At 36.3% G+C, this 12,524-nt stretch overlaps 1 protein-coding gene across 3 annotated transcripts in view; it reads right to left on the bottom strand.

Annotated features, from left to right (window-relative positions):
* LOC128681071 (nephrin-like) overlaps positions 1 to 12,524 on the bottom strand; it is a 298,109-nt gene that overhangs the window by 195,367 nt on the left and 90,218 nt on the right. For 2 of the 3 annotated variants that reach the window (XM_053764654.2, XM_053764651.1), the window contains one exon: positions 1,724 to 1,761. The gene's annotated coding sequence lies outside the window, so the exon portion shown is untranslated. Of the gene's footprint in view, positions 1 to 1,723; positions 1,762 to 5,537; positions 5,589 to 12,524 lie in introns of all 3 variants that reach the window. The other variant, XM_053764653.1, reaches the window with a different exon arrangement.

Raw genomic sequence — 12,524 nt, 5'->3', positions numbered from 1 at the left:
TGGAACCAAGGGTCTTTCTTACTGTTTCGTTTCCATTTCTCATGTTTGTCAACGTTCTTACTAGACTGCCAGCACTTTTTGAGTCGAAGCGACTGGGAGAACTAAAGACAAGGCTACATGGACCGAGCGGTCATCGGATGTTACAGCAAAGTATCCGAATCAATATGGGAGACCATGATAAGTGTAACAGAGAAAAGTCTCATAACACTTCAGCAATAACACTGGCTGACAAGAAAACATATAACCAATGAAAGCTTGCTTACCCCAATAAACAGAGAAGCTTAAAAGGAGTTTTATAATCGCCTTCTTCTTCTTTGCTTGTAGACTTTGTTTTTTGTTCTCCAATGACTTCAGTCAGAGTTTAGATCTTTCCAAACTGTTGTGCCAAGTGAGAATCTATTACCAAATTAATATTATTACAAAGTTTCTGTTCTATATCCACATTATTTTATACCCAGATCCCGGTTGATTTATCCCCTGGAAAGGAATTTAAATTAAAGTACACGTTCGCTCTTTAACACCCAATTTGGCGGGAGATATGTAATTTCATGGATGAGTAAACTCGACGAATGTGAAAATGTTCATCATAATTTCATGAAAGGACTGGAGGAACACTGTTGTGAAAAGCATCTTAAAATGGCAAAACTGTAAAAAAAATTAGACTGTATAAAGAAAAACTTCAGACTGACAGACTAGCCTTTTCGTGTTTAAGTTACCTACTCAAAATGATACCATAAGCAAAATCTGTTTATTCATTTGGGTATTTCACAGAAATAAGGACATTTGTGGTTGAATATATAATAAAGATTAGGTCTAGGTCTCTGTGATTGGGTTTTTATTTATGGTTTCAGACTATTATAAAGTAAAAAATTATTTACCAATTCTATGATACAATTTATCTCTAATTGTTATTTATAATTCTAGAAGAAATAGTTTTTAGCAATAAGATAGTAAATGTTGTTATTCATTCAACTGTCTAGCAATGGCCAATGAAAATTCCCATTTCATATTCGAAATTCGAACTAAAATAATTCTGCTCACCGAATTCCCCGACAATCAAATTCAAATCTAGAACGGACCGAAAAAAATGTCCTCGCCAGACACAGTTCTAGTTTATTACTAGACTTTTTTCCTGGGTAATAGAGTTGATTTTGGAATGGATTTAGGGATGCATAATAGCAAACAACGGTCGCTGACGAGGCACTAGAGATTGGTGCGATTGTTCGCACCATTTTGAGATATTCTGCTGACGTGACGTCATCGTGCAGACATTAGAAAAGGTTTAAAAATGCGCTGCGTGTAACAGAACCATTTGGATTTAGTCTTGGCCATAAATTGACTGATATTGGTTTTGATACGTTATCTAGGGCTTTTTAGTGGGCTGGGCTGTTTTGAAATAAATGTTGTTACCCCAACGGTATATTATAGGATAGTTGTATTTTTTTGTGAAGTAACTTACCCATACTTTGACGACTTTTAACTTCGAAATTCTTTTGGGAAAATTTTATTTGACTTGGCTTTTGTCCACAACTTTGTATGTGAGTATAAATCCGTTTCCCGTAGGAATTTCAGGAAATCCCTTCTTAGTGCTCTCCTACATTGTCCTAGGAACCTAAACACCAAATTTCAGCTTTCTACGCCCAGTAGTTTCGGCTGTGCGTTGTCTGTCAGTCAGTCAGTCACTCAGTAACATAAGAGTTATATATATATATAGATTACTTACAATGTTTGTCATCAAGACACAGACAGGACTCTCGAAATCTGAAACAAACAAGTGCATTATTACTTTAGGAGATTTAGGTAACTAATTTATTACTTACCCTGAAGCTACAACTTTCCACTTCCTAAAATTTTGTATGAAAAATAATACACACTTTGGGTATTGAAAAAACAAAAAAAAAAGGTTTCCGTTCTGTCTGCGTTCACTGGAATGGCACCTAAAGGCGAAACCTAGGATCATTAGTAGTCAACACCTAGACGTAGCCAACAGAGACCGGTTGCACCCAGGTGCAGCCGCACTTCGAGGTTTAACCATAACAAACATACAAAATGGATAAACCGAGAAATCAATTCAGACTATCCAAATATCAATAGTCATTATCGGATCTATCCTGTTATGCTGACGATAGATTGGTCGAGATATGCAAACGAACATACATACTTGTTAACATAATATTGTGCCTTTGCACAAATCTATATCAGATTTCCGTATGGTAAAACGTAGTTTTCAAAAGCACCTACTTGAAAAGCACCTTTTTAAACAACGCCTATTTTATTCATATTAATTAATCTTGGCGTGTCGACTCTGTAAATAATAAGACGCCATCTATACAGCACTTCCAGGATGAGCAGCAAATCATATGTTTTGTATCTACTTATAAATAATGTTTGTATTGGGCCTATTCTATTGCATTTGATGGAAATCTGTAATGATAGTATAAAAGTTGGGCAGTAAATAAATATTATACGTTTTATCACTATTATAACATCGAGAAAGTACATTATATTCTGTTGTATATTACAACGATATATCTTCAGGTGCTATTGAAACACGTGCTTCTAAAAAAGGTGTTGGAATCAAACCCAGTCAGCGTTTCTTACGTATATTTGAGTTATGTTTCAGAATTCAGGTCACTGGATATAGGTTCGGAATAGGGTTCCGTTTAGCAATATTTCGTTTTTCGTCTTTTTACCCAACTGAAGCGACCAATTGACATAACTAACTATAAGTATGGGTTGCTACAATCAACTTTCACGTTAACTTTAACGTGCGCGGAAAAACGTCAGCAGCGCGCAGGTCGAACTCACCGTGAAATTTGATGGAGTTCTTCAAAAAAATATTTTGGTCCGGCAACGCACATGGGACACACCTGGTGTTGCAGGCGTTAATAGACTGCGGTGACCATTTCCCATCAGGTGGGCCGCATGCTCGTTTGCTTGCTCAGTTTTATTTAAAAAAAACTTAGTTTTACGACAACGGAATCTTCAAAGATACTAATTCTCTATTCATATATATTCAGTCATATCCGCTGATGTCAATTCCTCATTTGCGATGTTATGAATTTCAAAATGGGTGTGCAGTGTCAGCTGAAATGAAATTTTCTGTTCTACACTATTATGTTACTAACTGCGGCCCAGGGCTTCACTCCCATGGGAATTTCGGAGTAAAAAGTATCCTTTGTGTTCTTCTACACGTACCTATATCAAATGTCATTACAATCGGTCTAGTAGATTTTGCGTGAAAGAGTAACAAATACATACATGTATTTGTTACTCTTTCACGTTAAAGTTACAAACAGATACACACACCTCACATTTATAATATTTGTGGGATAGGTTGTTCTTCTTTTCGAGTGTGTAATATGTCTAGGGGCTACAGTGGATCCTTATACTTACATATTATACAACAAAGTCCACTGCCGCGTCTGTCTGATTCAGATTCAGATTCATTTTATTGCAATGTCACAAGTGGAAATGTTAGGTGTTACATAGATAATAAGTGAGTACAGGTGACGCCCTGCAAGGGCACAGCAAACATTGGGGCAGCTAGATGCCATTTACTTAAATATTTAACATTGTTAATTGTCATGCATTAAATGATTAAATTATTAAATTATTAAAAATGATTAAAATTGATAAAATGATTAAAATTAATAAAATGAAGGTCGAAGGAGTCGAAGGTATCACTGATCGATTTGATCTTCAAAGAACTCTGCGATACTGTAATAGCATTTATCCAAAAGAAAAACCTTGAGATGGTTAGTAAATATGTGTGGTTTTTTAATATTTTTTATTTCATTTGGAATGTGGTTAAATATTTTTATTGCCATATGGTGAGGACTAGATCCAATTAATGCCATATTAGTAAGTGGAATTAATAATTTATTTAAATACCGATTGTTTCTTCTGTTGTGATTATTATGAATATAGTCTGTCTGTTCGCGATAACAGTTTTTCATGTGGTTTTCACCAATATATATTATGGTTCCTGAGGAAAGTATAGGCGTAATATTTATTATGTTTTTACTCGAGCGAAGCCGGATCGGGCTGCTAGTACTATATAAAAATTATGTTCTTACAGTTGCAGTAAAATACATTTTAATTAAATTGTAGATAAACATCCTACCTATATAGCTTTCCATGCAATTTCCGCGAAAAGAAAACAGCGGAATTCTTTCCGCGTGCTGTTTTAATTGAATTTTCCGAGTGGATTCGAACAAAAATATAATTGAGACGATGCTATCTTGTTTTGTTATGAAAATCCTTTGCCTTCTGGAATTTACAAGAAGTATAAATAAATAAATATATTAGGACAAATCACACAGATTGAGCTAGCCCCAAAGTAACTTCGAGACTTGTGTTATGGGATACTAACTCAAAGATACTATATTTTATATCAAATACATATATATATAAGACCCGGATCAATCAAAAAAAGATCATTTTCCATCATGACCCGACCGGGGATCGAACCCAGGACCTCTCGGTTCAGTGGCAAGAACTTTACCACTGCGCCACCGAGGTCGTCAAAATCATCAAAGTCGTCACAGTAGTATATCTTTGTACAAGGGTCGTCTGCATGGGTACCTCACTCTTGTTTTAGTTTATACGACAAAAAACAGTGCTTGCATTGTTTGTGTTCCAGTTGAAGGAAGATATTTACAGAATACATGTACACTTTCGCAATGGTCAGTCATTGGATGGGTGGCCACCCATCCAGCTCCTCCTCGCTTAGAATGGTTTATTCGCAACTAGTTTTCGTCCGCGGCTTCGCCCGCGTGATGTTCTCTGCGAAAGCGGAACAGGCATGGTTTTCATACAAACTTTCACCCATTTGAATGTCGTAACGAGTGCACATAGTATATAATTATAAAAAAAAATATAAAAGTAGATCTCGTTGACAGATCTAAGTATAGACTGACAGATGTCAAATGTGATCTATTAAATTGACCCTAATTTACTAAAGGACCATGCCATATCCATCGCAACATAAAAGCATAGCTGATAGACAACAACACTCCCAGAGGGTTGACGTCAGGCAGGCAGCCGTTTAGGTGCCATCCGGTCAATGAACCCTAAAAACGATAATCATACCTACTACCTCATACCTAATACTAAAAGTACACTCAGAAGATTAACCTTGATATGAATAAGTTTAAAGCTTAACAACTCAAACTTAAGTTGTTCTCAACCCAGCTAAGTTAGAATGGGGGTGACGTACACGACAGATAGACATTGATACAAGAACGTATAGAGAGACTAACATTATAGAGCAATTTAACATATCACGATCATATTTATCTTTTATCATGTACACGCCATTTATCTTGAACCTTCTGGACACCAGATCGCAGAGGAAGAGGTCTGCCTCTTCCCTTTTTTGACAAATTTGTACCTGGATGGCCAGCGGAGAGAGATGAGTGGAAAAATAAGGGGGAGGCCTTTGCCCAGCAGTGGGACACAACACCTACAGGCTAGATAAAAAAATGTAAGATTGTAAATGAAAGATTAAAATCAATAAGTTAATTCAAACTCACGTGGCACCTTTTGGTTGACAAACCGTCTTAACCACTGGGTCGCCACCGCTTCTGTAAAGAGGAGGCCGATTTTAATTTATATATTTATACTTTACTAGACGGTGCCCGGGGCTTCGCTCCCGTGGGAATTTTGAAATAAAATATAGCCTATAGCAATCTTGGATAATGTATTTATTTATCTATTTATGTACACAAAAAACTTAAAATATAAATTACATTATGAAAATGAGTACAAGGGAGCTACTTATTTCAAATGAAATCTCTTCCAGTAGACCCGTGAGAGGAGATGTGGTACATAGAGGCAGACAGGCGTGTGCATAAAATATATTTACAAAAGAAAAAAATAATAAAAGAAAACGAAAATTTAAAATCAAAAATAAAATACACATATAAATACATATATATAAAAATAAATATCACATACCTTTCTAATGGTGAAAGAATTTTTGAAATCCTGATTACCCGCCTCAAATATACAAACTCACAAACGCTTACCTCTTTATAATAATAGTGTATAGATTGAACAACTTTCTGGTAAGAAACGAAAAAGTGGTGTAATTATTTTTCATCTATTTATCAAGAAATGGACTTTTGATATTTCGAAAAATTATAGCTTGTATATTATTAACTTACCTTAATGCTAAGAACAGATTATCATACTGTAAATTTACCTATAATATAGAACAGTTCCATAAATAACAATGAACTATTTTCAGATTTGCCATCGACAAAAGGGGAAGAGAATTCCTCAGAACAAACCTTTCACATCCGTTTTCGCGGTCGCTTCCTCAACAATCTATTTACTATGATGTCTTCAGTTACAGGACTAAGTCTGCATCTTGTAAAGACAGGAGGAAAATATACATATCTCTTCGAACTTTAAGTAGAGCAACATCACATCCTATTTATTGCAAAGTCGTTTCTACCACTATTGTAATAAGACTTGTTATTGAAAGAATTTAGTTTATCGATTTGTTAGAAATCATATATAGTTAGACTTTATTTTGTTTTAGATTGAACTGTCGTTTAGGTTACTGTGCCTCAAAAAGTAAAATGGAGCATTACAACTTCACTAACTTTTGACCGCGTTTTCGCCCGCGTAAATTTCCCTGCGAAAGCAGAACAGATTTTCAAACAAATTTTCACCCCTTTTATAGTCATTTGGGGGTAAATTTTTGAAAAATTTTTGAAAAAATAAAACTCATTGTTAAAATTTGAAATATTTTAATGATAGTGCGACCGCAGCGGTCTAAACGCTCTGACAACCCGAGTATGTAATCGATCGCAACAACTACCCATAACAGTCGATTGAAAAGTTACAAAACAAAATGGAAACATACGAATGAGTTTAGAAGCAATCGAAACTCGTTTATTCTGGATATCAATTATGAATGTTTAAATTGCTTTTGAATATTGCTTTCCGATCGGTGTTTTAGTAGCCATCGATTGTTGTAATTATACGCATTAAGTATTTTTATAAAAATGATATTTTTGACACAATCTTTAAATGTTGTCAGAGAGATCTTATTGCATTCTACGCGTCACTATATCTGTAAAGTAAATCGGTGAGGACTTCTTCCGTCGGGAGCCGTTTCTGTGTGCACCATAAGGTCATGCAAATAATGCATTGCCATCCAAACTAAACATGTGTACTCTGATCCATCGGTTGAAGAAATCTGCTTCAAAATTTAGTTGCAAGATTCCACATGAACATAACATTGCAACTTAAATAAAAGCTTGTAAAATAAGCTATAAATATATATAAATTAGCTATAAATATAGCTTTTACTTCATGATGTTATATTTTAATAAATATTTAAATATAATTGTATCGTGGATTACATAATAAAGTAGCATTATCTTCCAAATCCATCCAATGAATTATTTTCAGAAATATACCTACACTGATTTACCAATGTAATGGTTACAGCGTGAATTTGACCCGATCCGGAAAGATTTACTCTTGTAGAATCATCAAACAATAAATGTTATGAGAACATTGAAGACTTTTATCACAACTAATAACCCTGTTAGTTAATGTTGGTCAAATCTTTTATTTCGAACTAGCTTATGCCCGCGGCTTCGCTTGTGTTTATTAACAAACTTACTTTCGCATTTATAATATTAGTTAGGATTCAACGTATAAAAAGCATACATCGCATGAAGCGTTCCCAGTAGGGCGATCAATTTGCAACAAAAAAGTTGTAAGATTGCCTATCCCACTTCTGATGTTTAGACGTGTAGACTTACATAGGTTACTGGCAGGTCCCTGGAGTGACTAACTTATGACATTGTTTGAAAGGGGTTGAAAATGCTGAGAATAGTTTGTAAATATGACTGTGTTGAAATATATAGCAGTTGCTATATAGCAATGGCGACCTCTGTGGCCTAATGGTCATCATGCCGGACTGCTGCGCTGGAGGCCCTGGGTTCAATCCCCGGTCAGATCAAAATGGAAAATGAACTTTTTCAGCAATTGGCCTGGGTCTTGGATGTTTATCTATACATGCATCCTAATCCTAACTAATATTATAAATGCCAAAAATAAGTTTTGTTTGTTACTTCTTCACGCTCTATCAACCCAACCAATCCAATCTTCTTGAAATTTTGCATAATACATGTGGTTTCAAGTACGGAGAAGGACATAGGGTACCTTTCTTATATCTTTGTATATATATATAGATTGAGTTAGCATCCCATAAAAGAAGTCTCGAACTTGCTTTGCGGTTAACCCTATTAGTGTGATTTCATCCTATCTATATATCTGCAGCCCTCCGTGACCCACTGCTGGGCATAGGCCTCTTTCCGTCTCCGCCAATCATCTCTCCTGGGCCATCCTCATCCAGACTTCTTCCTATACATTATTTATTTATTTTTATTTTTACCTACCCACGTTTCTAACAAGGACTAAACTTTTTAAAATTACGTATGACGTTAAGATGACGTGTACTTCAAAAACAAAGCTAGATTCCGTTTAAAGTCAAGTAGCCACTGGCGAGCTATAAAAGACTGAATTATCACTCTTCCTTAATTAAGCGAACTCAAACAAAACCCCATTTAAGTGTAGTATTTAACACGGGCGACCCTTCCGTTAAATTAAACTTGTCAAGGGTAAAATAAATCGGTTACTCTGGCGTGAAATTTCAGTTGAAAAGTAAAGAAGTGCGAGACAGGATAGTCGCGTTTCTGGTGGCTAAAGCCGGCCTTTATATGGAATGTAACACACATGACTTCTTGATATTTATCAAGGAGTTTGCCATTGCCTTCCCCGTTCTATATACTAGCTGACAAATTATCAACTAACATACCGATTTTTTAACAATGTAATTCTTCATGGGATTTGTGTGGTGGTTGATGAAAACTTGAGTCAGATTTGTACAAATATACATTTACCAATTTTTTTATTTTATATTAGGACAAATCACACAGATTGAGCTAGCCCCAAAGTAAGATCGAGACTTGTATTATGGGATACTAACTCAACGATACTATATTTTATAACAAATACATATATAGATGATAGAGGATGTTTATCCAAGACCTGGGCCAATCAGAAAAAAATCATTTTCCACCGGTTCGAACCCATCGGACCTCTCGGTTCAGAGGCAAGCACTTTACCACTGCGCCACCGAGGTCGTCAACATACATGTACACATAGATTTGTAAAAATCTGACTCTGTGTATGTGAGACACTCACAGTGGGATTCAAACCTGGGACCATTCGATTCACAACCACTAGAATACCGCTTCAATTAGAAGACAATGTTACGAAAATGCATAGTTCCCAGTTCGCAAGTAATTAGAGTTTGAAATAGGACAATTAACATAGAAATGAGACAGGAAATTATATCTGTATGCACACGGAATCAAATTGGTTAATTTCGCGATAGTGCATTGGTTGCAGTCTCGAATAGTGTTGCAATAATTATCAATCAGACATGATTGTTCACGCGTTGAAGGTAAAAAACATTTCTTTGACAATTATGAAATTTATTAACCCCCGATGACAAATGTTATAAGTTTATTTGTATGTCTGTCGTGTCTGTTTATCTGTATGTCTATCCGTGACATCGTAGCAGCCAAACGGCTGAACCGATTTTGATCTAGTATTTTTCATATGAAAGAGAATTTAATCGAAAGTGTTCTTAGCTATGTTTGGAAAATGTATTCAGCCGTTTGGAACTCTAATATTTATTAATTAAACTCTATCGTTTTCTCGGATGCTGCTTTGCCATTGAGCGCCGGAGCCCAGGACCCACTTTCCTACCTTTGACATCCTCAGTTGTCAGACCATTGGCATCATCATTGACGATATCAAGCTAGCATTTCTTGGGTTTGCCCCTTCTGCTAGGGCCAGGCGGGAGCGGCATAGCCAGACGTTTGTTTCCTATTTAATCTTCCGGTCTACGCAAAACGTGGCCGTACCGGCGGCACTCTTAGGGCTATCGCATGTACGGACATATTTAGTAAGAAGTTCTGATAATGGTTTTGTTGGTTAAAATTTAATTGGTTAAATTTTAAATTCATTATATATCGCTACATAATATAAAACAAAGTCGCTTCTCGCTGTCTGTCTCTATGCATGCGGTTTTTTTAAATAAATAGTCTGATTACTGAGGAAGGTTTAGATTTATAATTTTAGTATTACCCGAGCGAAGCCGGGACGGACCGCTAGTATACTTATATATGGTCGTATCATGCTGAAAAGTCAAATATTCATATCACACTCATCAATAAAACAAAAATGTAAATTATCTCAAACAAAAAAAAAATATTTCATCGTGGAAAATTAAATAATAGTTGTGTAAGTGGCAAAGAAAATCAAATCGTTCCATTACGAGAGACTGTTGGAACGATAAATTCCATCATTATATAGTAGTTTGCATGATATATGTTGGCCCCGCTCTTTAATGGTCGCTTCACAGGCAGATATATAGCCTTTGGGGATTAAATTGATTCAATATGTTCAACAATCTATGATCCAATTTGTAGTTAAAACTTTATAGATTTTATTTAACAGTTTTAATTTATGTTGCATGGTTAATCGATTGTGTTTATGTCAGTTTGTATAGGTAGCCGACGACATTGACGTGTGGTTTCCGCCTTAGAATAGGACCACTCAATATCCCCCCCAGTGAATGTAGTTAGCGGTGATTAAAGCATATATCCTTGACGGCTATGAAAGGCAGCAAAAACATTCTGAAAAACGGTTGACGTCAGCTAGGTGTTTGGTTGTAAAATCTTAAAATCAAGCTTATCGGCGTCACAGCCCGTAACTGAGGACACGCGAGGATGAAAGAGAGAGAAAGCTATAGTCCTAACTAATATTATAAAAGCGAAAGTAAGTTTGTATGTATGTTACTTTACCAAACGTCTTGAAATTTCGCATATATATTAGCAATACGGAGAAGACCATAAACTACTTTATATCACGAAACAAAGAAGGTATTCCCGTAGGGAATAGACGCGAAGCCGCGGCCCAAAGCTAGTGAGTAACTAAACCCACAAAACAGCTCAATAGGTTTTGTCAAAGCGATGTGATATATTTCCAGTATCGTAAATATCTTGACATGTTATGTACAAGTTTCGAGAACAAAGCGATTACTGGGTTAGAGTGTCCACCTTGAAGTCAGACTGTGGGACATTTCATTATTTTTTTGTATTTTTGTCAGAAAAGGGATGACCTGTTCTTATACAACAATTATTTTAAATACTAGCTCAGCGCCCAAGGGCTACGCTCCCGTGGGAATTTCGTGATTAAAAATACCCTATGTGCCTACCCTATCTGGTTATTTTCCACCCGTGTACCAAATTTCATAAGAATAGGTCCAATAGATTTTGCGTGATAGAGTATCAAACATACACATACACATACATCCTCACAAACTTTCGCATTTATAATATTAGTAGGATTCGGCAAGGTCAAGACTGTACACGCATTATTTTAAAGGATATCTGTTTAATTTTGCATTAATGAATATGTTACTTACTGGTACATTTCAAAAAGTTTGGGTGTAATAACTTTAGTGCACGAAATTTATGTACATAAATTAAAATTAATGCAAGAAATATACATTTACAACGGCGGATTTAACAATTACCGCCATCTAGTGGAAACTAGTCGCAAACACACGAGTGAACTAAATAGTCAACTAGCCACATTCATAAGATAATTCAATAAGTATCTGCATGTGATGCAGCAATACAAAAAGGCCCATATCTTGTCAACACTCGGGCCTGTATCAACAGTTTCTGATAAGCCATCCTGCTAGATAACTATCAAGCGGTGAAACAAGAAAGCAAAGATAAGAATTTATCTGTTTTAAAAAAATACACGGTCACCCTACACCGTTGAAACCTGACACGCGTGGCGCCCCCACATAATTCCGTCTCAAAATGTGTTCTGTCAGTCCATACCAATTGTCACAGGCTTAGAATTCGCGTTGCTAAGCGAGTTTAGGGTGTTTTCACTCTAGCAAACTTCCAGTATAGTTTGAATGTATATTTGGAACTTGACTCATTACAGTAGCTCAGTCGATTAATTAAAATCAGGCATGCCAACGATCTTGCGAAGTGGAGACGCAAAAGTAGGAAAACGGACCCTGGGCTCCGACACTCAACACTTGAGGAAGCAACAGGGAAAACGCTCAGATGAAAGAGAGAGTCGATTAATTAAAAGCGTGGTTCCACCATTTCCCCTATGTGTATCGTACGAGGCAACTAAGGGACAAATTTTGAGGTTTACGTTTTCCGCTGGGCCCTGGGGTGTGCCATGGTCGCGTCCACTCGTCCTCTCTTTTTTACACGATACGTACACGATATGGGAAAAAGAGACAGCACGTGGATTTTGGAATGCTACGTATTTGTATGTTTCGTGGTAAGCCTTATGCCTTCGTGGCGTCAACGCGATGACTAGAGAGAGAAAACTAAAAAAGTCAAGTCCTCGCGGACCGAGGGTTCCGTACAAAATTTTGAAGATTCGGCTGT

Source organism: Plodia interpunctella, chromosome 26 (genome assembly GCF_027563975.2).
Source record: "Plodia interpunctella isolate USDA-ARS_2022_Savannah chromosome 26, ilPloInte3.2, whole genome shotgun sequence".
Classification (NCBI taxonomy): domain Eukaryota; kingdom Metazoa; phylum Arthropoda; class Insecta; order Lepidoptera; family Pyralidae; genus Plodia; species Plodia interpunctella.
Note: the sequence above shows the minus strand (reverse complement) of the source record. Positions and strands in the feature narration are given on the sequence as shown.